Genomic DNA, 21060 nt, shown 5'->3' on the forward strand with positions numbered 1-21060 from the left:
CACTCACTATCCATGACATCACGAACCGCTTGCTCGACAAGCTGCTGCACAGTGTGCAATCTGGCAGACGGTCGTGTTCCGTCATCAACTGCGCTTGCAATCAAATTTTTTCGCATTGTTGAACTCTCCACTAAACCTAAATGACTTCCAGGGGTCGAAACATGGCTACTGTGTCAGCAATGTAGCGCTGGTACTTGCAGCAAATAATTTCGGATGTCAAAATGGGTCCTGTGAATGTGCAATGAGTATACCATTTGTCATTGCTCCTTCGGCTTGTGACGTCTCGCATGCCATGACAAAATGGCGGTCACTTGTGGTAGGTTGAGTTTTAGGAGCCGAGCACTTCTACGGCATATTTTTGATTAAAATGATCTCTTAAGGCCCCTTTTCACACGTGTACTAGCACATTTTACTCTGTAGTTTTGTTTTTTGCTGACAACCGTCAATTGTTGAGTAACCAGTCATGACCCTTTTAAGTTGAGACTAGAAAAGTGAACACAAGATAAAAAAAGATGGGTGTCATTGACATTATATAAACACTTCAATTTGCTTCACTGCTCTGATGCAATTTTGCCTCTGCTTCACACAGCATAAGTTCTACTGCATGCATTACATCTTGTGCAATGTGCACTGGTAGCTCTCTGAGGCGTGCATCGGTACGTAGAGCGAAGAAACCAATGTTATCTTTTTTGATGACCCCCTTGTTCGCTCTGATGTGTTCAAGGTGCTCCATGCACACTTGCGCCACAGCTTCATGGCTTGTGCCCTCTCCTGCATTGCTGCAAAGCAAGTGTGATCTGCGATTCATGCATATGAATGCTTTAAGGTTGCATTGTTACTTCGTGAAGCACCATTTAGCAAAAAAAAACTGTGTGAGAATGACAAGGTAGAAACAGAAGAAACAAGACAGAGCACTGACTTTCAACTGATGTTTGTGCTTTTCGGCACTAAGAAAGAAAAAAAATATAGAGGAACTGAAGCAAATTAAATAGCACACTTAAAAGATAAATGTGTCAATAGGGCGTCTACCTCTCTGTGAGAAATAAATGGGCTTTTGATCTTTGAAACGGACACTCGTGTTTTGGGACAGGGTGCTGATGTTCTGATATTAACGCCTAAATATTACGGTAGTTACATGGGTTCTGTCTGCCTTAGTATAAATGTGCCCACAATAAAAACATCAGTTTAAAGTCAGTGCTCTATCCTGTTTTTTCTGTTTCTACCTTGTCGTTCTCACACTCTTTTTAGTTACTATGTCTGTGTACCAACTTGACCGAGCGTTAACCTTATAAAGTTTTGTATTTTGTAGCATGCGCAGGATTGTTAGAAAAAAATCTGCAAGTTTATCCTCTAAGAGTCAGCGGTATATCTCACCTAGCGCCCTCGCAGGTCCGTTGTCCTCTTGACGAGCGTGACCTGCAGTGAATTATACATATTGCTTAAATGTACAGAAAAAGATACTTTTCGAAAAGTTGTGATTGTGATCTCTTGCCAGGAGTACCTGATAATTTTTTCGTTTACACACCGTTTTGATGGTGGCTATTCTCTTGAGGTGGTTGCTGAAGCATCACTGCAGAAGGAGGCAGTATTATTATACAACTTATAAAGTGTTACAATTGCATGCAGCAGAATCTGGTGTCAAAACATTAGGCACTTTCTCCAAATGTGCTAGAACATGAAGAAGGTTACAAAACATGTTTTTAAGATTTAATAGATTGGCTATCTATGCATACCCTTCATTTGTCATTACTTAGGTGGATTCATAAAGGTTTTACTCATTGCTGCAGGTGTCGACACCAGTCTCCTCAGTTGTATCAGGGGTACGTTCCAGTTCCGCTGCATGGCTTGGCCGAGGCGGTGATCTGCAGTGATGAAAACTTCTCTCCATGTATTTGATGATGCCACTAGTACATGAACAGTTTTAGGCATTTTTCGGGAGTTAAAATGCCATTATGATTTCACTCAACACGAGGTTTATTTTACACTTGCGTTACCTTTTAATTGAGCACTGCTGTATGGAAGGTGTGCATACAGAAGTTTAATGTGCCTATTATGTTAATAAAATGCTATGTAGGTTGCGCATCTAAATGAGAACAAGAGATATTGTCACGGAGATGAAGTAAAGGTAGAGGAAGAACTCAAGCAGCTGATAAGCACGTGAGGGTGTTAATCAGCCATTGTGAATCTTGCCTGTGGGTTTTCCCCTGTAAACGCATTTTGTACAAAAGTCTCTGACCCCGTGACAATATCTCACTGGCTATGTGAATGAAATTTATACAGTCAGTCCTAAATGGCTGTGCAAACGATGTGTCTGATGAAACTGTGCCTGGTGTCATTATGTTTCTTGAACACATGCTACATACGACTTTTGCAGCATCATTTTACTGCTAGGAATGAGTGAATGCTTCACATTATTCAGCTCATTTGTATTGCAATCAGCACTGGACACTTGTTCATAACGAATTGACATGAATGTGTTGCCAGTGTATGCAGATAATGCATTAGTTTGCTTAATTTCGGCCTGTCGCTGATGAATACTTTGCTTTTTCAGAAATATTTGACGTTGTACAATAACCACATTCTCACAGAAACAAGGCCTGTGCCCTCATGTATTCCTGTGTGCTTTTGTTCAGTGTTGAGTGCTGAATGTATTTAAAAAGATGCAGTGGTTCGGGCAAGCTAACGACCTGAACACCGCCTTTCAAGCACGCTTGTATTTTTCATAATTTTGCAAAGTACAATCACCTAGTAATAAAAAATAATGTTTCTGGGTTGAAGTCCATGCGTGTACAGCTTCAAGTGCATGCACATGGTACTGAAAATTTTTGTGCATGCTCACCTCTCGTTAGCCTCTTCTGCTGTGAAGTGGCTGCTGCAAGAGAACATGCAATATGTGATTCTGTCAGTGCTATTGTTTGCATTTTTAGAGCATTTTCACTGTTTTGCTACAATATAAGTACTTATGCTGCATTCTTGTAATGAATATGTGCAATGCTTGTCTATGAACAGCCTCATGACACATGCAATAAGCGATCTCTTTAGATTTTTAGATTTTGTATTAAGCCTTCCTTCTTTTGGTAAATGAGAGCCGAGAATGACACAGAAAGTACACTCAATTCTCTCATTCTTACTGTTCTGTCTTCAATATTCTGTTTTGTGAAGCTGTCCACGTGTTACTTGTACGGTATGCTATACTTTTTGTGTTGTGCTGATGCATTGTGCTATGCTAACCAAAACATTTCATTTTCTGTTCAATGGAGGGTAAGCATTATTCATTACCTTTGGTCAATGGCACTCATGTTGCACAGTACCTACCCAAGAATGATGCACAGAGTTATTCTTCGTAGCTGTAGCCACAATTACTCGACATCAAAACAGCCCATTGCCACCATGTTCATGATCACATGCATGCCCACTGTGAATTACCTCTTGGGACTTCTATGTTTATGTGCAGTGTACTTATGTGTATTTATATGTGTGTATTTATGTGTATGTATAACAGTCATGTGAATTAAATCAACTTTTTTTTTGTTCAGTACTCAATAGTCAACTAATATTGAACTTCAGCCACAGGCTCAGATTCTCCTTCCATTAATTTAAGCATAGCCTCAAAATGGGGCCATTTTATTGTTGGAATGTCGGCTGCTCCGGCTCCACTTCTTTGTCTTTCACGTATGTCTTGTTGTTTGCTTTTGAAGATATCACGCAGGTTCTTAAATCGTTTCTCAACAAGGACACCTGAAAACAAAACCCTTGCTGTAAGAATGTATTGTGCATACTGTATTGCTGATAAATTTTCTACTTTATTTCAGCACAATTGTGAGCGGTCTTTATTTTCTTTGCCCAGATCCTTTCGGCTGCAGCACCCTAGAAATCTGAATATTGGGCATCAAAATGAATCGGATGCCATCTAAACTTAAGTATTGGTAGGGGCTTAAACATTGCAAAATCTCTGCCCATGATTGAGGGAACCTGCAGCCGAGGGTTCCAGAAATGCCGCCCACCTAGTGTTTTCGACCGTCCACCTACATGTGCACGACATCACAGCTGACGCAATGATTAGTTGCGCAAAGAGTTATGTACACTGTTTCTTGAAGGTAAGCATGTCTGCCAAGCTATTGTAACAAAGAGTTTGTTTATACCTTCGGCAATTGAAGTTCACTTGCAAAAAGTCAATTTCATGAACCAGCACATGATGTCTTTATCACCATCAGAGTGAAACTTTCTAATCATTACTGCATTGTGCAAAACTCCACAGGTGAGTATATACCATTGGTATCGGCCAAGCGAAACTGTCGTGTACAGCGGGAGCGATTGTTGTCAAACAAAAGCAAACATGTTAAACAACTTGAAAAGAAGAATGAAACTAACTAGAGCAAGATGACAATTTTTGAGAGAAAGAAATGCAACAAACATAATATATGACTCAAAGTGTAACATAGAGAGAGCGAGAGGAAGGAAATTATAAGAAAATAAAGGGACCAAAACATGAAAACATACCAACACATAGAAGCAGACATGAAAAATCGACTTTAAAATATAGGAACAAAGAAAACAAACAAAAACGAAGCACAGTTGGAAGCGGAGAGATATAACCTCTGGGAATAAAGGAATAATCGAAATATAAAGGCACCAACAGACAAAAACAAAGGAGAGGAAAGCAACAGTTGTGAAGAAATGAGGATTAGATATGGGCCACATTACAGAGGAATAAATTCCCCCATCTGTGCTTTCCTTCAGTGTTCGCCCAGCCCCTAGAACACTACCATATCTTTTTTTTTTTTTTACGATTGCATGTCATTTGGCATCAACAGCATGTCTGACTCCCAAATCCGGACATTTGAGAGTGCTGCTAAACATGTTTTGTATGTCTCAATTACACGCTCCTCTATGGAGTGCACAAAATGCGCTCAAAGCAGAAGCTACTTTGCATTCTTTTTTAAAACAGCACAACTGCAATGCATAGGCAGAATTAAAGCATAACACCCCCCCTCCCTCACCGCGCACTAGATTATGCATTGCAAATGCCGCACGTTCACAAAAGCACACATTCCCTTGGCCAGACGATGACGTACAAACACAGCAAGGAGCATGCGCTAGGTGAGTTGGCAACTGCGAGCAGTATTTCGAACGTCTGAGCTTTATTATCAGCTATACAATGTTCTGTCATGTCGATTTCGATGTTAAACTCGGAAAGTCGCGAGAACGAACGTGCACACAACTGCGCTCGCATACATCACAGTCAATACATCTAATGCAAACTAAAACCTTGCAGTACAAATACCAATATTTTCATTGTTCATTCATTGGCAACGCCAGCCATGCAGTACACACCTGTTCTTGCTTATATAGCTACTGAAACAAAAAATCTCGGTACTTACTCGACATGCCGAACATGCTTCCGATCTCTGCCCAAGCCCGGTCTTTCTTTGTCCGATCTTTAAAAAAAGGGTGCCGCTTGTCATACAGATATGGGTACATTTTAATCGCGTCGATGAGGAGCTCGGCCGAGTACTTAAAGCTGGCCGTGGTGGCATTCGTCTGATGCGAGGAAAAATCCACGGATGAACGTACGTGTCGTTCGTACCTCACGGCAGTAGGCAAGCGCAACGAGAAAAAAAAAATAACATACGAGGTGGCCGGATGTAAACAAAGGCTGACGTCACTTCTGGTCTTCGCTGATTGGTTAAAGTGTTTTGCGACTGCAGTCGCGCGACCAAAAAATCGGTCAGGAAGCGACTGGCCAAAACAGTCGCTTTGCGACCGTTTGCGACCGTTCGCGACTGCTTGCGACCAGTCGCAAATGGTCGCGCGACCGCGGCTAGTCGCCGGTGTGCACCAGCCTTTAGACTGAAGATCTAAAGGTCCCTGGTTCAATCCCAGGTTTCGGCGTCCAAAGCACATTTTTGTTAAATCTGTCGGTATGCAAGTATTTTGCAATAATTCTAACGAGTGAAACGATTATGCAGGTGAACACACATGCTTGATAAAAAAATGCTGATTCAGAATGCATCGCGGCACTAGGCGTTGCAAAAGAACCGGAACAGCGTGAAAGACTTGTAATAATGTGCAACAGCTAAAATATAGCGGTTTTACCGAAACGCAAGAACTGTTTAATCCCGCTTTCAATTTTCTCCCATCTGCCGAAATAGCTCAGTTGGGAGAGCGTTAGACAGAAGATCTAAAGGTCCCTGGTTCGATCCCGGGTTTTGGCGTCCAAAGCACATCTTTGGTAAATCTGTCGGTATGCAAGTATTTTGCAATAATTCTAACGAGTGAAACGATTACGCAGGTGAACACACATGCTTGATACAAAATGCTGATTCAGATTGTACCGCGGCAGTAGGCGTTGCGAAAGAACCGGAACAGTGTAAAGACTTGTAATAATGTGCAACAGCTAAAATAAAGCGGTTTTACCGAAACGAAAGAACTGTTGAATCCCGCTTTCACTCTTCTCCCTTCTGCCGAAAAAGCTCAGTTGGGAGAGCGTTAGACAGAAGATCTAAAGGTCCCTCGTTCGATCCCGGGTTTTGGCGTCCGAAGCACATCTTTGGTAAATCTGTCGGTATGCAAGTATTTTGCAATAATTCTAACGAGTGAAACGATTACGCAGGTGAACACACATGCTTGATAAAAAAAATGCTGATTCAGATTGCATCGCAGCAGTAGGCGTTGCAAAAGAACCGGAACAGCGTGAAAGACATGTAATAATGTGCAACAGCTAAAATAAAGCGGTTTTACCGAAACGCAAGAACTGTTGAATCCCGCTTTCACTCTTCTCCCGTCTGCCGAAATAACTCAGTTGGGAGAGTGTTAGACTGAAGATCTAAAGGTCCCTGGTTCAATCCCAGGTTTCGGCGTCCAACGCACATTTTTGTTAAATCTGTCGGTATGCAAGTATTTTGCAATAATTCTAACGAGTGAAACGATTACGCAGGTGAACACACATGCTTGATAAAAAATGCTGATTCAGGATGCATCGCGGCAGTAGGCGTTGCAAAAGAACCGGAACAGCGCCAAAGACATGTAATAATGTGCAACAGCTAAAATAAAGCGGTTTTACCGAAACGCAAGAACTGTTCAATCCCGCTTTCATTCTTCTCCCGTCTGCCGAAATAGCTCAGTTGGGAGAGTGTTAGACTGAAGATCCAAAGGTCCTTGGCTCGATCCCGGGTTTCAGCGTCCAAAGCAATTTTTTTGTTAAATCTGTCGGAATACAAGTATTTTGCAATAATTCTAACGAGTGAAACGGTTGCGCAGGTGAACACGAATGCTTGATAAAAAAATGCTGATTCAGAATGCATCGCGGCAGTAGGCGTTGCAAAAGCACCGGAACAGCGTGAAAGACATGTAATAATGTGCAACAGCTGAAATAAAGCGGTTTTACCGAAACGCAAGAACTGTTGAATCCCGCTTTCACTCTTCTCCCGTCTGCGGAAATAGCTCAGTTGGGAGAGCGTTAGACTGAAGATCTGAAGGTCCCTGGTTGGATCCCGGGTTGCGGCATCCAAAGCACAATTTTGTTAAGTCTGTCGGTATGCAAGTATTTTGCAATAATTCTAACGAGTGAAACGATTATGCAGGTGAACACACATGCTTGATAAAAAAATGCTGATTCAGAATGCATCGCGGCACTAGGCGTTGCAAAAGAACCGGAACAGCGTGAAAGACATGTAATAATGTGCAACAGCTAAAATATAGCGGTTTTACCGAAACGCAAGAACTGTTTAATCCCGCTTTCAATTTTCTCCCATCTGCCGAAATAGCTCAGTTGGGAGAGCGTTAGACTGAAGATCTAAAGGTCCCTGGTTCAATCCCGGGTTTCGGCGTCCAAAGCACATTTTTGTTAAATCTGTCGGTATGCATGTATTTTGCAATCATTCTAACGTGTGAAACGATTACGCAGGTGAACACACATGCTTGATACAAAATGCTGATTCAGATTGTACCGCGGCAGTAGGCGTTGCGAAAGAACCGGAACAGTGTAAAGACTTGTAATAATGTGCAACAGCTAAAATAAAGCGGTTTTACCGAAACGAAAGAACTGTTGAATCCCGCTTTCACTCTTCTCCCTTCTGCCGAAATAGCTCAGTTGGGAGAGCTTTAGACAGAAGATCTAAAGGTCCCTGGTTCGATCCCGGGTTTTGGCGTCCAAAGGACATCTTTGGTAAATCTGTCGGTATGCAAGTATTTTGCAATAATTCTAACGAGTGAAACGATTACGCAGGTGAACACACATGCTTGATAAAAAAATGCTGATTCAGATTGCATCGCAGCAGTAGGCGTTGCAAAAGAACCGGAACAGCGTGAAAGACATGTAATAATGTGCAACAGCTAAAATAAAGCGGTTTTACCGAAACGCAAGAACTGTTCAATCCCGCTTTCACTCTTCTCCCGTCTGCCGAAATAGCTCAGTTGGGAGAGTGTTAGACTGAAGATCCAAAGGTCCTTGGTTCGATCCCGGGTTTCGGCGTCCAAAGCAATTTTTTTGTTAAATCTGTCGGAATACAAGTATTTTGCAATAATTCTAACGAGTGAAACGGTTACGCAGGTGAACACACATGCTTTATAAAAAAATGCTGATTCAGAATGCATCGCGGCAGTACGCGTTGCAAAAGAACCGGAACAGCGTGAATGACATGTAATAATGTGCAACAGCTAAAATAAAGCGGTTTTACCGAAACGCAAGAACTGTTCAATCCCGCTTTCACTCTTCTCCCGTCTGCCGAAATAGCTCAGTTGGGAGAGTGTTAGACTGAAGATCCAAAGGTCCTTGGCTCGATCCCGGGTTTCGGCGTCCAAAGCAATTTTTTGTTAAATCTGTCGGAATACAAGTATTTTGCAATAATTCTAACGAGTGAAATGGTTACGCAGGTGAACACACATGCTTTATAAAAAAATGCTGATTCAGAATGCATCGCGGCAGTACGCGTTGCAAAAGAACCGGAACAGCGTGAATGACATGTAATAATGTGCAACAGCTAAAATAAAGCGGTTTTACCGAAACGCAAGAACTGTTGAATCCCGCTTTCACTCTTCTCCCGTCTGCCGAAATAGCTCAGTTGGGAGAGCGTTAGACTGAAGATCTAAAGGTCCCTGGTTCGATACTGGGTTTCGGCGTCCAAAGCACATTTTTGTTAAATCTGTCGGTATGCAAGTATTTTGCAATAATTCTAACGAGTGAAACGATTATGCAGGTGAACACACATGCTTGATAAAAAAATGCTGATTCAGAATGCATCGCGGCACTAGGCGTTGCAAAAGAACCGGAACAGCGTGAAAGACTTGTAATAATGTGCAACAGCTAAAATATAGCGGTTTTACCGAAACGCAAGAACTGTTTAATCCCGCTTTCAATTTTCTCCCATCTGCCGAAATAGCTCAGTTGGGAGAGCGTTAGACAGAAGATCTAAAGGTCCCTGGTTCGATCCCGGGTTTTGGCGTCCAAAGCACATCTTTGGTAAATCTGTCGGTATGCAAGTATTTTGCAATAATTCTAACGTGTGAAACGATTACGCAGGTGAACACACATGCTTGATACAAAATGCTGATTCAGATTGTACCGCGGCAGTAGGCGTTGCGAAAGAACCGGAACAGTGTAAAGACTTGTAATAATGTGCAACAGCTAAAATAAAGCGGTTTTACCGAAACGAAAGAACTGTTGAATCCCGCTTTCACTCTTCTCCCTTCTGCCGAAATAGCTCAGTTGGGAGAGCGTTAGACAGAAGATCTAAAGGTCCCTCGTTCGATCCCGGGTTTTGGCGTCCGAAGCACATCTTTGGTAAATCTGTCGGTATGCAAGTATTTTGCAATAATTCTAACGAGTGAAACGATTACGCAGGTGAACACACATGCTTGATAAAAAAATGCTGATTCAGATTGCATCGCAGCAGTAGGCGTTGCAAAAGAACCGGAACAGCGTGAAAGACATGTAATAATGTGCAACAGCTAAAATAAAGCGGTTTTACCGAAACGCAAGAACTGTTGAATCCCGCTTTCACTCTTCTCCCGTCTGCCGAAATAACTCAGTTGGGAGAGTGTTAGACTGAAGATCTAAAGGTCCCTGGTTCAATCCCAGGTTTCGGCGTCCAACGCACATTTTTGTTAAATCTGTCGGTATGCAAGTATTTTGCAATAATTCTAACGAGTGAAACGATTACGCAGGTGAACACACATGCTTGATAAAAAATGCTGATTCAGGATGCATCGCGGCAGTAGGCGTTGCAAAAGAACCGGAACAGCGCCAAAGACATGTAATAATGTGCAACAGCTAAAATAAAGCGGTTTTACCGAAACGCAAGAACTGTTCAATCCCGCTTTCATTCTTCTCCCGTCTGCCGAAATAACTCAGTTGGGAGAGTGTTAGACTGAAGATCCAAAGGTCCTTGGCTCGATCCCGGGTTTCAGCGTCCAAAGCAATTTTTTTGTTAAATCTGTCGGAATACAAGTATTTTGCAATAATTCTAACGAGTGAAACGGTTGCGCAGGTGAACACGAATGCTTGATAAAAAAATGCTGATTCAGAATGCATCGCGGCAGTAGGCGTTGCAAAAGCACCGGAACAGCGTGAAAGACATGTAATAATGTGCAACAGCTGAAATAAAGCGGTTTTACCGAAACGCAAGAACTGTTGAATCCCGCTTTCACTCTTCTCCCGTCTGCGGAAATAGCTCAGTTGGGAGAGCGTTAGACTGAAGATCTGAAGGTCCCTGGTTGGATCCCGGGTTGCGGCATCCAAAGCACAATTTTGTTAAGTCTGTCGGTATGCAAGTATTTTGCAATAATTCTAACGAGTGAAACGATTATGCAGGTGAACACACATGCTTGATAAAAAAATGCTGATTCAGAATGCATCGCGGCACTAGGCGTTGCAAAAGAACCGGAACAGCGTGAAAGACATGTAATAATGTGCAACAGCTAAAATATAGCGGTTTTACCGAAACGCAAGAACTGTTTAATCCCGCTTTCAATTTTCTCCCATCTGCCGAAATAGCTCAGTTGGGAGAGCGTTAGACTGAAGATCTAAAGGTCCCTGGTTCAATCCCGGGTTTCGGCGTCCAAAGCACATTTTTGTTAAATCTGTCGGTATGCATGTATTTTGCAATCATTCTAACGTGTGAAACGATTACGCAGGTGAACACACATGCTTGATACAAAATGCTGATTCAGATTGTACCGTGGCAGTAGGCGTTGCGAAAGAACCGGAACAGTGTAAAGACTTGTAATAATGTGCAACAGCTAAAATAAAGCGGTTTTACCGAAACGAAAGAACTGTTGAATCCCGCTTTCACTCTTCTCCCTTCTGCCGAAATAGCTCAGTTGGGAGAGCTTTAGACAGAAGATCTAAAGGTCCCTGGTTCGATCCCGGGTTTTGGCGTCCAAAGCACATCTTTGGTAAATCTGTCGGTATGCAAGTATTTTGCAATAATTCTAACGAGTGAAACGATTACGCAGGTGAACACACATGCTTGATAAAAAAATGCTGATTCAGATTGCATCGCAGCAGTAGGCGTTGCAAAAGAACCGGAACAGCGTGAAAGACATGTAATAATGTGCAACAGCTAAAATAAAGCGGTTTTACCGAAACGCAAGAACTGTTCAATCCCGCTTTCACTCTTCTCCCGTCTGCCGAAATAGCTCAGTTGGGAGAGTGTTAGACTGAAGATCCAAAGGTCCTTGGTTCGATCCCGGGTTGCGGCGTCCAAAGCAATTTTTTTGTTAAATCTGTCGGAATACAAGTATTTTGCAATAATTCTAACGAGTGAAACGGTTACGCAGGTGAACACACATGCTTTATAAAAAAATGCTGATTCAGAATGCATCGCGGCAGTAGGCGTTGCAAAAGAACCGGAACAGCGTGAAAGACTTGTAATAATGAGCAATAGCTAAAATAAAGCGGTTTTACAGAAACGCAAGAACTGTTGAATCCCGCTTTCAATTTTCTCCCATCTGCCGAAATAGCTCAGTTGTGAGAGCGTTAGACTGAAGATCTAAAGGTCCCTGGTTCAATCCCGGGTTTCGGCGTCCAAAGCACATTTTGTTAAATCTGTCGGTATGCATGTATTTTGCAATAATTCTAACGTGTGAAACGATTACGCAGGTGAACACACATGCTTGATAAAAAATGCTGATTCAGATTGTACCGCGGCAGTAGGCGTTGCGAAAGAACCGAAACAGCGTAAAGACTTATAATAATGTGCCACAGCTAAAATAAAGCGGTTTTACCGAAACGCAAAAACTGTTGAATCCCGCTTTCACTCTTCTCCCGTCTGCCGAAATAGCTCAGTTGGGAGAGCGTAAGACTGAAGATCTAAAGGTCCCTGGTTCGATTCCGGGCTTCGGCGTCCAAAGCACATTTTTGTTAAATCTGTCGGTATGCAAGTATTTTGCAATAATTCTAACGAGTGAAACGATTACGCAGGTGAACACACATGCTTGATAAAAAAATGCTGATTCAGAAAGCATCGCAGCAGTAGGCGTTGCGAAAGAACCGGAACAGCGTGAAAGACATGTAATAATGTGCAACAGCTAAGATAAAGCGGTTTTACCGAAACGCAAGAACTGTTGAATCCCGCTTTAACTCTTCTCCCGTCTGCGGAAATAGCTCAGTTGGGAGAGCGTTAGACTGAAGATCTAAAGGTCCCTGGTTGGATCCCGGGTTGCGGCATCCAAAGCACAATTTTGTTAAGTCTGTCGGTATGCAAGTATTTTGCAATAATTCTAACGAGTGAAACGATTATGCAGGTGAACACACATGCTTGATAAAAAATGCTGATTCAGAATGCATCGCGGCACTAGGCGTTGCAAAAGAACCGGAACAGCGTGAAAGACTTGTAATAATGTGCAACAGCTAAAATATAGCGGTTTTACCGAAACGCAAGAACTGTTTAATCCCGCTTTCAATTTTCTCCCATCTGCCGAAATAGCTCAGTTGGGAGAGCGTTAGACTGAAGATCTAAAGGTCCCTGGTTCAATCCCGGGTTTCGGCGTCCAAAGCACATTTTTGTTAAATCTGTCGGTATGCATGTATTTTGCAATAATTCTAACGAGTGAAACGGTTACGCAGGTGAACACACATGCTTGATAAAAAAATGCTGATTCAGATTGTACCGCGGCAGTAGGCGTTGCAAAAGAACCGGAACAGCGTGAAAGACATGTAATAATGTGCAACAGCTAAAATAAAGCGGTTTTACCGAAACGCAAGAACTGTTGAATCCCGCTTTCACTCTTCTCCCGTCTGCCGAAATAGCTCAGTTGGGAGAGCGTTAGACTGAAGATCTAAAGGTCCCTGGTTCGATCCCGGGCTTCGGCGTCCAAAGCACATTTTTGTTAAATCTGTCGGTATGCAAGTATTTTGCAATAATTCTAACGAGTGAAACGATTACGCAGGTGAACACACATGCTTGATAAAAAAATGCTGATTCAGAATGCATCGCAGCAGTAGGCGTTGCAAAAGAACCGGAACAGCGTGAAAGACTTGTAATAATGTGCAACAGCTAAAATAAAGCAGTTTTACAGAAACGCAAGAACTGTTGAATCCCGCTTTCAATTTTCTCCCATCTGCCGAAATAGCTCAGTTGGGAGAGCGTTAGACTGAAGATCTAAAGGTCCCTGGTTCAATCCCGGGTTTCGGCGTCCAAAGCACATTTTTGTTAAATCTGTCGGTATGCATGTATTTTGCAATAATTCTAACGTGTGAAACGATTACGCAGGTGAACACACATGCTTGATAAAAAATGCTAATTCAGATTGTACCGCGGCAGTAGGCGTTGCGAAAGAACCGAAACAGCGTAAAGACTTGTAATAATGTTCAACAGCTAAAATAAAGCGGTTTTACCGAAACGCGAAAACTGTTGAATCCCGCTTTTACTCTTCTCCCTTCTGCCGAAATGGCTCAGTTGGGAGAGCGTTAGACAGAAGATCTAAAGGTCCCTGGTTCGATCCCGGGTTTCGGCGTCCAAAGCACATTTTTGGTAAATCTGTCGGTATGCAAGTATTTTGCAATAATTCTAACGAGTGAAACGATTACGCAGGTGAACACACATGCTTGATAAAAAAATGCTGATTCAGATTGCAACGCAGCAGTAGGCTTTGCAAAAGAACCGCAACAGCGTGAAAGACATGTAATAATGTGCAACAGCTAAAATAAAGCGGTTTTACCGAAACGCAAGAACTGCTGAATCCCGCTTTCACTCTTCTCCCGTCTGCCGAAATAGCTCAGTTGGGAGAGCGTTAGAATGAAGATCCGAAGGTCCCTGGTTCGATCCCGGGTTTCGGCGTCCAAAGCGCATTTTTGTTAAATCTGTCGGTATGCAAGTGTTTTGCAATAATTCTAACAAGTGAAACGGTTACGCAGGTAAGCACACATGCTTGATAAAAAAAATGCTGATTCAAAATGCATCGCGGCAGTAGGCGTTGCAAAAGAACCGGAACAGCGTGAAAGACATGTAATAATGTGCAACAGCTAAAATAAAGCGGTTTTACCGAAACGGAAGAACTGTTGAATCCCGCTTTCACTCTTCTCCCGTCTGCCGAAATAGCTCTGTTGGGAGAGCGTTAGACTGAAGATCTAAAGGTGTCTGGTTCGATCCTGGGTTTCCGCGTCCAAAGCACATTTTTGTTAAATCTGTCGGTATGCAAGTATTTTGCAATAATTCTAACGAGTGAAAAGGTTACGCAGGTGAACATACATGCTTGATAAAAAAATGCTGATTCAGAATGCATCGCGGCACTAGGCGTTGCAAAAGAACCGGAACAGTGTAAAGACTTGTAATAATGTGCAACAGCTAAAATAAAGCGGTTTTACCGAAACGAAAGAACTGTTGAATCCCGCTTTCACTCTTCTCCCTTCTGCCGAAATAGCTCAGTTGGGAGAGCGTTAGACAGAAGATCTAAAGGTCCCTGGTTCGATCCCGGGTTTTGGCGTCCAAAGCACATCTTTGGTAAATCTGTCGGTATGCAAGTATTTTGCAATAATTCTAACGAGTGAAACGATTATGCAGGTGAACACACATGCTTGATAAAAAAATGCTGATTCAGATTGCATCGCAGCAGTAGGCGTTGCAAAAGAACCGGAACAGCGTGAAAGACATGTAATAATGTGCAACAGCTAAAACAAAGCGGTTTTACCGAAACGCAAGAACTGTTGAATCCCGCTTTCACTCTTCTCCCGTCTGCCGAAATATCTCAGTTGAGACAGCGTTAGACTGAAGATCTAAAGGTCCCTGGTTCGATCCGGGGTTTCGGCGTCCAAAGCACATTTTTGTTAAATCTGTCGGTATGCAAGTGTTTTGCAATAATTCTAACGAGGGAAACGATTACGCAGGTGAACACACATGCTTGATAATAAATGCTGATTGAGATTGTATCGCGGCAGTAGGCGTTGCGAAAGAACCGGACCAGCGTAAAGACTTGTAATAATGTGCAACAGCTAAAATAAAGCGGTTTTATCGAAACGCAAGAACTGTTGAATCCCGCTTTCACTCTTCTCCCGTCTGCCGAAATACCTCAGTTGGGAGAGCGTTAGACTGAAGATCTAAAGGTCCCTGGTTCGATCCCGGGTTTCGGCGTCCAAAGCTCATTTTTGTTAAATCTGTCGGTATGCAAGTATTTTGCAATAATTCTAACGAGTGAAACGATTACGCAGGTGAACACACATGCTTGATAAAAAAATGCTGATTCAGAATGCATCGTGGCAGTAGGCGTTGCAAAAGAACCGGAACAGCGCGAAAGACATGTAATAATGTGCAACAGCTAAAATAAAGCGGTTTTACCGAAACGCAAGAACTGTTGAATCCCGGTTTCACTCTTCTCTCGTCTGCCGAAATAGCTCAGTTGGGAGAGCGTTAGACTGAAGATCCAAAGGTCCCTGGTTCGATCCCGGGTTTCGGCGTCCAAAGCGCATTTTTGTTAAATCTGTCGGTATGCAAGTGTTTTGCAATAATTCTAACAAGTGAAACGGTTACGCAGGTAAGCACACATGCTTGATAAAAAAAATGCTGATTCAAAATGCATCGCGGCAGTAGGCGTTGCAAAAGAACCGGAACAGCGTGAAAGACATGTAATAATGTGCAACAGCTAAAATAAAGCGGTTTTACCGAAACGGAAGAACTGTTGAATCCCGCTTTCACTCTTCTCCCGTCTGCCGAAATAGCTCTGTTGGGAGAGCGTTAGACTGAAGATCTAAAGGTGTCTGGTTCGATCCTGGGTTTCCGCGTCCAAAGCACATTTTTGTTAAATCTGTCGGTATGCAAGTATTTTGCAATAATTCTAACGAGTGAAAAGGTTACGCAGGTGAACATACATGCTTGATAAAAAAATGCTGATTCAGAATGCATCGCGGCACTAGGCGTTGCAAAAGAACCGAAACAGCGTAAAGACTTATAATAATGTGCCACAGCTAAAATAAAGCGGTTTTACCGAAACGCAAAAACTGTTGAATCCCGCTTTCACTCTTCTCCCGTCTGCCGAAATAGCTCAGTTGGGAGAGCGTAAGACTGAAGATCTAAAGGTCCCTGGTTCGATCCCGGGCTTCGGCGTCCAAAGCACATTTTTGTTAAATCTGTCGGTATGCAAGTATTTTGCAATAATTCTAACGAGTGAAACGATTACGCAGGTGAACACACATGCTTGATAAAAAAATGCTGATTCAGAATGCATCGCAGCAGTAGGCGTTGCGAAAGAACCGGAACAGCGTGAAAGACATGTAATAATGTGCAACAGCTAAGATAAAGCGGTTTTACCGAAACGCAAGAACTGTTGAATCCCGCTTTCACTCTTCTCCCGTCTGCGGAAATAGCTCAGTTGGGAGAGCGTTAGACTGAAGATCTAAAGGTCCCTGGTTGGATCCCGGGTTGCGGCATCCAAAGCACAATTTTGTTAAGTCTGTCGGTATGCAAGTATTTTGCAATAATTCTAACGAGTGAAACGATTATGCAGGTGAACACACATGCTTGATAAAAAAATGCTGATTCAGAATGCATCGCGGCACTAGGCGTTGCAAAAGAACCGGAACAGCGTGAAAGACTTGTAATAATGTGCAACAGCTAAAATATAGCGGTTTTACCGAAACGCAAGAACTGTTTAATCCCGCTTTCAATTTTCTCCCATCTGCCGAAATAGCTCAGTTGGGAGAGCGTTAGACTGAAGATCTAAAGGTCCCTGGTTCAATCCCGGGTTTCGGCGTCCAAAGCACATTTTTGTTAAATCTGTCGGTATGCATGTATTTTGCAATCATTCTAACGTGTGAAACGATTACGCAGGTGAACACACATGCTTGATACAAAATGCTGATTCAGATTGTACCGCGGCAGTAGGCGTTGCGAAAGAACCGGAACAGTGTAAAGACTTGTAATAATGTGCAACAGCTAAAATAAAGCGGTTTTACCGAAACGAAAGAACTGTTGAATCCCGCTTTCACTCTTCTCCCTTCTGCCGAAATAGCTCAGTTGGGAGAGCTTTAGACAGAAGATCTAAAGGTCCCTGGTTCGATCCCGGGTTTTGGCGTCCAAAGCACATCTTTGGTAAATCTGTCGGTATGCAAGTATTTTGCAATAATTCTAACGAGTGAAACGATTACGCAGGTGAACACACATGCTTGATAAAAAAATGCTGATTCAGAATGCATCGCGGCACTAGGCGTTGCAAAAGAACCGGAACAGCGTGAAAGACATGTAATAATGTGCAACAGCTAAAATAAAGCGGTTTTACCGAAACGGAAGAACTGTTGAATCCCGCTTTCACTCTTCTCCCGTCTGCCGAAATAGCTCTGTTGGGAGAGCGTTAGACTGAAGATCTAAAGGTGTCTGGTTCGATCCTGGGTTTCCGCGTCCAAAGCACATTTTTGTTAAATCTGTCGGTATGCAAGTATTTTGCAATAATTCTAACGAGTGAAACGATTACGCAGGTGAACACACATGCTTGATAAAAAAATGCTGATTCAGAATGCATCGCGGCACTAGGCGTTGCAAAAGAACCGGAACAGCGTGAAAGACTTGTAATAATGTGCAACAGCTAAAATATAGCGGTTTTACCGAAACGCAAGAACTGTTTAATCCCGCTTTCACTCTTCCCCCGTCTGCCGAAATAGCTCAGTTGAGACAGCGTTAGACTGAAGGTCTAAAGGTCCCTGGTTCGATCCCGGGTTTCGGCGTCCAAAGCACATTTTTGTTAAATCTGTCGGTATGCAAGTGTTTTGCAATAATTCTAACGAGGGAAACGATTACGCAGGTGAACACACATGCTTGATAAAAAATGCTGATTGAGATTGTATCGCGGCAGTAGGCGTTGCGAAAGAACCGGACCAGCGTAAAGACATGTAATAATGTGCAACAGCTAAAATAAAGCGGTTTTACCGAAACGCAAGAACTGTTCAATCCCGCTTTCACTCTTCTCCCGTCTGCCGAAATAGCTCAGTTGGGGGAGTGTTAGACTGAAGATCCAAAGGTCCTTGGCTCGATCCCGGGTTTCGGCGTTCAAAGCAATTTTTTTGTTAAATCTGTCGGAATACAAGTATTTTGCAATAATTCTAACGAGTGAAACGGTTACGCAGGTGAACACACATGCTTTATAAAAAAAGGCTGAATCAGAATGCATCGCGGCAGTAGGCGTTGCAAAAGAACCGGAACAGCGTGAAAGACATGTAATAATGTGCAACAGCTAAAATAAAGCGGTTTTACCGAAACGCAAGAACTGTTGAATCCCGCTTTCACTCTTCTCCCGTCTGCCGAAATAACTCAGTTGGGAGAGTGTTACACTGAAGATCTAAAGGTCCCTGGTTCAATCCCGGGTTGCGGCATCCAAAGCACAATTTTGTTAAGTCTGTCGGTATGCAAGTATTTTGCAATAATTCTAACGAGTGAAACGATTATGCAGGTGAACACACATGCTTGATAAAAAAATGCTGATTCAGAATGCATCGCGGCACTAGGCGTTGCAAAAGAACCGGAACAGCGTGAAAGACTTGTAATAATGTGCAACAGCTAAAATATAGCGGTTTTACCGAAACGCAAGAACTGTTTAATCCCGCTTTCAATTTTCTCCCATCTGCCGAAATAGCTCAGTTGGGAGAGCGTTAGACTGAAGATCTAAAGGTCCCTGGTTCAATCCCGGGTTTCGGCGTCCAAAGCACATTTTTGTTAAATCTGTCGGTATGCATGTATTTTGCAATCATTCTAACGTGTGAAACGATTACGCAGGTGAACACACATGCTTGATACAAAATGCTGATTCAGATTGTACCGCGGCAGTAGGCGTTGCGAAAGAACCGGAACAGTGTAAAGACTTGTAATAATGTGCAACAGCTAAAATAAAGCGGTTTTACCGAAACGAAAGAACTGTTGAATCCCGCTTTCACTCTTCTCCCTTCTGCCGAAATAGCTCAGTTGGGAGAGCTTTAGACAGAAGATCTAAAGGTCCCTGGTTCGATCCCGGGTTTTGGCGTCCAAAGCACATCTTTGGTAAATCTGTCGGTATGCAAGTATTTTGCAATAATTCTAACGAGTGAAACGATTACGCAGGTGAACACACATGCTTGATAAAAAAATGCTGATTCAGAATGCATCGCGGCACTAGGCGTTGCAAAAGAACCGGAACAGCGTGAAAGACATGTAATAATGTGCAACAGCTAAAATAAAGCGGTTTTACCGAAACGGAAGAACTGTTGAATCCCGCTTTCACTCTTCTCCCGTCTGCCGAAATAGCTCAGTTGGGGGAGTGTTAGACTGAAGATCCAAAGGTCCTTGGCTCGATCCCGGGTTTCGGCGTTCAAAGCAATTTTTTTGTTAAATCTGTCGGAATACAAGTATTTTGCAATAATTCTAACGAGTGAAACGGTTACGCAGGTGAACACACATGCTTTATAAAAAAAGGCTGAATCAGAATGCATCGCGGCAGTAGGCGTTGCAAAAGAACCGGAACAGCGCCAAAGACATGTAATAATGTGCAACAGCTAAAATAAAGCGGTTTTACCGAAACGCAAGAACTGTTCAATCCCGCTTTCACTCTTCTCCCGTCTGCCGAAATAGCTCAGTTGGGAGAGTGTTAGACTGAAGATCCAAAGGTCCTTGGCTCGATCCCGGGTTTCGGCGTCCAAAGCAATTTTTTTGTTAAATCTGTCGGAATACAAGTATTTTGCAATAATTCTAACGAGTGAAACGGTTACGCAGGTGAACACACATGCTTTATAAAAAAATGCTGATTCAGAATGCATCGCGGCAGTACGCGTTGCAAAAGAACCGGAACAGCGTGAAAGACATGTAATAATGTGCAACAGCTAAAATAAAGCGGTTTTACCGAAACGCAAGGACTGTTGAATCCCGCTTTCACTCTTCTCCCGTCTGCCGAAATAGCTCAGTTGGGAGAGCGTTAGACTGAAGATCTAAAGGTCCCTCGTTCGATCCCGGGCTTCGGCGTCCAAAGCCCATTTTTGTTAAATCTGTCGGTATGCAAGTATTTTGCAATAATTCTAACGAGTGAAACGATTACGCAGGTGAACACACATGCTTGATAAAAAAATGCTGATTCAGAATGCATCGCAGCAGTAGGCGTTGCAAAAGAACCGGAACAGCGTGAAAGACTTGTAATAATGTGCAACAGCTAAAATAAAGCAGTTTTACAGAAACGCAAGAACTGTTGAATCCCGCTTTCAATTTTCTCCCATCTGCCGAAATAGCTCAGTTGGGAGAGCGTTAGACTGAAGATCTAAAGGTCCCTGGTTCAATCCCGGGTTTCGGCGTCCAAAGCACATTTTTGTTAAATCTGTCGGTATGCATGTATTTTGCAATAATTCTAACGTGTGAAACGATTACGCAGGTGAACACACATGCTTGATAAAAAATGCTAATTCAGATTGTACCGCGGCAGTAGGCGTTGCGAAAGAACCGAAACAGCGTAAAGACTTGTAATAATGTTCAACAGCTAAAATAAAGCGGTTTTACCGAAACGCAAAAACTGTTGAATCCCGCTTTCACTCTTCTCCCTTCTGCCGAAATGGCTCAGTTGGGAGAGCGTTAGACAGAAGATCTAAAGGTCCCTGGTTCGATCCCGGGTTTCGGCGTCCAA

The 21060-nt window shown here is 42.8% G+C and overlaps 43 non-coding genes across 43 annotated transcripts; all 43 read left to right on the forward strand.

Moving 5' to 3' along the window:
* Positions 1-6142: 6142 nt before the first annotated feature.
* On the forward strand, positions 6143-6215 carry TRNAF-GAA (transfer RNA phenylalanine (anticodon GAA)). The gene has a single exon. It is a non-coding gene; the product is annotated as a tRNA-Phe (tRNA).
* A 248-nt stretch (positions 6216-6463) lies between these two features.
* Positions 6464-6536, forward strand: TRNAF-GAA (transfer RNA phenylalanine (anticodon GAA)). The gene has a single exon. It is a non-coding gene; the product is annotated as a tRNA-Phe (tRNA).
* A 251-nt stretch (positions 6537-6787) lies between these two features.
* On the forward strand, positions 6788-6860 carry TRNAF-GAA (transfer RNA phenylalanine (anticodon GAA)). The gene has a single exon. It is a non-coding gene; the product is annotated as a tRNA-Phe (tRNA).
* A 249-nt stretch (positions 6861-7109) lies between these two features.
* TRNAF-GAA (transfer RNA phenylalanine (anticodon GAA)) lies at positions 7110-7182 on the forward strand. The gene has a single exon. It is a non-coding gene; the product is annotated as a tRNA-Phe (tRNA).
* Positions 7183-7433: 251 nt separating this feature from the next.
* On the forward strand, positions 7434-7506 carry TRNAF-GAA (transfer RNA phenylalanine (anticodon GAA)). Its single transcript has one exon. It is a non-coding gene; the product is annotated as a tRNA-Phe (tRNA).
* A 250-nt stretch (positions 7507-7756) lies between these two features.
* TRNAF-GAA (transfer RNA phenylalanine (anticodon GAA)) lies at positions 7757-7829 on the forward strand. Its single transcript has one exon. It is a non-coding gene; the product is annotated as a tRNA-Phe (tRNA).
* A 248-nt stretch (positions 7830-8077) lies between these two features.
* Positions 8078-8150, forward strand: TRNAF-GAA (transfer RNA phenylalanine (anticodon GAA)). The gene has a single exon. It is a non-coding gene; the product is annotated as a tRNA-Phe (tRNA).
* Positions 8151-8400: 250 nt separating this feature from the next.
* Positions 8401-8473, forward strand: TRNAF-GAA (transfer RNA phenylalanine (anticodon GAA)). The gene has a single exon. It is a non-coding gene; the product is annotated as a tRNA-Phe (tRNA).
* A 251-nt stretch (positions 8474-8724) lies between these two features.
* On the forward strand, positions 8725-8797 carry TRNAF-GAA (transfer RNA phenylalanine (anticodon GAA)). The gene has a single exon. It is a non-coding gene; the product is annotated as a tRNA-Phe (tRNA).
* A 250-nt stretch (positions 8798-9047) lies between these two features.
* On the forward strand, positions 9048-9120 carry TRNAF-GAA (transfer RNA phenylalanine (anticodon GAA)). Its single transcript has one exon. It is a non-coding gene; the product is annotated as a tRNA-Phe (tRNA).
* A 250-nt stretch (positions 9121-9370) lies between these two features.
* Positions 9371-9443, forward strand: TRNAF-GAA (transfer RNA phenylalanine (anticodon GAA)). The gene has a single exon. It is a non-coding gene; the product is annotated as a tRNA-Phe (tRNA).
* A 248-nt stretch (positions 9444-9691) lies between these two features.
* On the forward strand, positions 9692-9764 carry TRNAF-GAA (transfer RNA phenylalanine (anticodon GAA)). Its single transcript has one exon. It is a non-coding gene; the product is annotated as a tRNA-Phe (tRNA).
* A 250-nt stretch (positions 9765-10014) lies between these two features.
* Positions 10015-10087, forward strand: TRNAF-GAA (transfer RNA phenylalanine (anticodon GAA)). Its single transcript has one exon. It is a non-coding gene; the product is annotated as a tRNA-Phe (tRNA).
* Positions 10088-10336: 249 nt separating this feature from the next.
* TRNAF-GAA (transfer RNA phenylalanine (anticodon GAA)) lies at positions 10337-10409 on the forward strand. Its single transcript has one exon. It is a non-coding gene; the product is annotated as a tRNA-Phe (tRNA).
* Positions 10410-10660: 251 nt separating this feature from the next.
* TRNAF-GAA (transfer RNA phenylalanine (anticodon GAA)) lies at positions 10661-10733 on the forward strand. The gene has a single exon. It is a non-coding gene; the product is annotated as a tRNA-Phe (tRNA).
* A 250-nt stretch (positions 10734-10983) lies between these two features.
* TRNAF-GAA (transfer RNA phenylalanine (anticodon GAA)) lies at positions 10984-11056 on the forward strand. Its single transcript has one exon. It is a non-coding gene; the product is annotated as a tRNA-Phe (tRNA).
* Positions 11057-11304: 248 nt separating this feature from the next.
* On the forward strand, positions 11305-11377 carry TRNAF-GAA (transfer RNA phenylalanine (anticodon GAA)). Its single transcript has one exon. It is a non-coding gene; the product is annotated as a tRNA-Phe (tRNA).
* A 250-nt stretch (positions 11378-11627) lies between these two features.
* On the forward strand, positions 11628-11700 carry TRNAF-GAA (transfer RNA phenylalanine (anticodon GAA)). Its single transcript has one exon. It is a non-coding gene; the product is annotated as a tRNA-Phe (tRNA).
* A 251-nt stretch (positions 11701-11951) lies between these two features.
* Positions 11952-12024, forward strand: TRNAF-GAA (transfer RNA phenylalanine (anticodon GAA)). Its single transcript has one exon. It is a non-coding gene; the product is annotated as a tRNA-Phe (tRNA).
* A 247-nt stretch (positions 12025-12271) lies between these two features.
* On the forward strand, positions 12272-12344 carry TRNAF-GAA (transfer RNA phenylalanine (anticodon GAA)). Its single transcript has one exon. It is a non-coding gene; the product is annotated as a tRNA-Phe (tRNA).
* Positions 12345-12594: 250 nt separating this feature from the next.
* TRNAF-GAA (transfer RNA phenylalanine (anticodon GAA)) lies at positions 12595-12667 on the forward strand. Its single transcript has one exon. It is a non-coding gene; the product is annotated as a tRNA-Phe (tRNA).
* Positions 12668-12916: 249 nt separating this feature from the next.
* TRNAF-GAA (transfer RNA phenylalanine (anticodon GAA)) lies at positions 12917-12989 on the forward strand. The gene has a single exon. It is a non-coding gene; the product is annotated as a tRNA-Phe (tRNA).
* Positions 12990-13239: 250 nt separating this feature from the next.
* TRNAF-GAA (transfer RNA phenylalanine (anticodon GAA)) lies at positions 13240-13312 on the forward strand. Its single transcript has one exon. It is a non-coding gene; the product is annotated as a tRNA-Phe (tRNA).
* Positions 13313-13562: 250 nt separating this feature from the next.
* On the forward strand, positions 13563-13635 carry TRNAF-GAA (transfer RNA phenylalanine (anticodon GAA)). Its single transcript has one exon. It is a non-coding gene; the product is annotated as a tRNA-Phe (tRNA).
* A 248-nt stretch (positions 13636-13883) lies between these two features.
* Positions 13884-13956, forward strand: TRNAF-GAA (transfer RNA phenylalanine (anticodon GAA)). Its single transcript has one exon. It is a non-coding gene; the product is annotated as a tRNA-Phe (tRNA).
* A 250-nt stretch (positions 13957-14206) lies between these two features.
* On the forward strand, positions 14207-14279 carry TRNAF-GAA (transfer RNA phenylalanine (anticodon GAA)). The gene has a single exon. It is a non-coding gene; the product is annotated as a tRNA-Phe (tRNA).
* A 573-nt stretch (positions 14280-14852) lies between these two features.
* Positions 14853-14925, forward strand: TRNAF-GAA (transfer RNA phenylalanine (anticodon GAA)). The gene has a single exon. It is a non-coding gene; the product is annotated as a tRNA-Phe (tRNA).
* Positions 14926-15496: 571 nt separating this feature from the next.
* TRNAF-GAA (transfer RNA phenylalanine (anticodon GAA)) lies at positions 15497-15569 on the forward strand. The gene has a single exon. It is a non-coding gene; the product is annotated as a tRNA-Phe (tRNA).
* A 250-nt stretch (positions 15570-15819) lies between these two features.
* TRNAF-GAA (transfer RNA phenylalanine (anticodon GAA)) lies at positions 15820-15892 on the forward strand. Its single transcript has one exon. It is a non-coding gene; the product is annotated as a tRNA-Phe (tRNA).
* A 573-nt stretch (positions 15893-16465) lies between these two features.
* On the forward strand, positions 16466-16538 carry TRNAF-GAA (transfer RNA phenylalanine (anticodon GAA)). Its single transcript has one exon. It is a non-coding gene; the product is annotated as a tRNA-Phe (tRNA).
* Positions 16539-16788: 250 nt separating this feature from the next.
* On the forward strand, positions 16789-16861 carry TRNAF-GAA (transfer RNA phenylalanine (anticodon GAA)). The gene has a single exon. It is a non-coding gene; the product is annotated as a tRNA-Phe (tRNA).
* Positions 16862-17111: 250 nt separating this feature from the next.
* Positions 17112-17184, forward strand: TRNAF-GAA (transfer RNA phenylalanine (anticodon GAA)). Its single transcript has one exon. It is a non-coding gene; the product is annotated as a tRNA-Phe (tRNA).
* Positions 17185-17432: 248 nt separating this feature from the next.
* On the forward strand, positions 17433-17505 carry TRNAF-GAA (transfer RNA phenylalanine (anticodon GAA)). The gene has a single exon. It is a non-coding gene; the product is annotated as a tRNA-Phe (tRNA).
* A 573-nt stretch (positions 17506-18078) lies between these two features.
* On the forward strand, positions 18079-18151 carry TRNAF-GAA (transfer RNA phenylalanine (anticodon GAA)). The gene has a single exon. It is a non-coding gene; the product is annotated as a tRNA-Phe (tRNA).
* Positions 18152-18399: 248 nt separating this feature from the next.
* Positions 18400-18472, forward strand: TRNAF-GAA (transfer RNA phenylalanine (anticodon GAA)). Its single transcript has one exon. It is a non-coding gene; the product is annotated as a tRNA-Phe (tRNA).
* A 251-nt stretch (positions 18473-18723) lies between these two features.
* Positions 18724-18796, forward strand: TRNAF-GAA (transfer RNA phenylalanine (anticodon GAA)). Its single transcript has one exon. It is a non-coding gene; the product is annotated as a tRNA-Phe (tRNA).
* Positions 18797-19046: 250 nt separating this feature from the next.
* Positions 19047-19119, forward strand: TRNAF-GAA (transfer RNA phenylalanine (anticodon GAA)). Its single transcript has one exon. It is a non-coding gene; the product is annotated as a tRNA-Phe (tRNA).
* Positions 19120-19367: 248 nt separating this feature from the next.
* On the forward strand, positions 19368-19440 carry TRNAF-GAA (transfer RNA phenylalanine (anticodon GAA)). Its single transcript has one exon. It is a non-coding gene; the product is annotated as a tRNA-Phe (tRNA).
* Positions 19441-19690: 250 nt separating this feature from the next.
* Positions 19691-19763, forward strand: TRNAF-GAA (transfer RNA phenylalanine (anticodon GAA)). The gene has a single exon. It is a non-coding gene; the product is annotated as a tRNA-Phe (tRNA).
* Positions 19764-20014: 251 nt separating this feature from the next.
* Positions 20015-20087, forward strand: TRNAF-GAA (transfer RNA phenylalanine (anticodon GAA)). Its single transcript has one exon. It is a non-coding gene; the product is annotated as a tRNA-Phe (tRNA).
* A 251-nt stretch (positions 20088-20338) lies between these two features.
* Positions 20339-20411, forward strand: TRNAF-GAA (transfer RNA phenylalanine (anticodon GAA)). The gene has a single exon. It is a non-coding gene; the product is annotated as a tRNA-Phe (tRNA).
* A 250-nt stretch (positions 20412-20661) lies between these two features.
* On the forward strand, positions 20662-20734 carry TRNAF-GAA (transfer RNA phenylalanine (anticodon GAA)). Its single transcript has one exon. It is a non-coding gene; the product is annotated as a tRNA-Phe (tRNA).
* A 248-nt stretch (positions 20735-20982) lies between these two features.
* TRNAF-GAA (transfer RNA phenylalanine (anticodon GAA)) lies at positions 20983-21055 on the forward strand. The gene has a single exon. It is a non-coding gene; the product is annotated as a tRNA-Phe (tRNA).
* The last annotated feature ends 5 nt before the right edge of the window (positions 21056-21060 follow it).

The sequence above is a fragment of the Rhipicephalus microplus genome, chromosome 4 (genome assembly GCF_043290135.1).
Source record: "Rhipicephalus microplus isolate Deutch F79 chromosome 4, USDA_Rmic, whole genome shotgun sequence".
Lineage (NCBI taxonomy): Eukaryota > Metazoa > Arthropoda > Arachnida > Ixodida > Ixodidae > Rhipicephalus > Rhipicephalus microplus.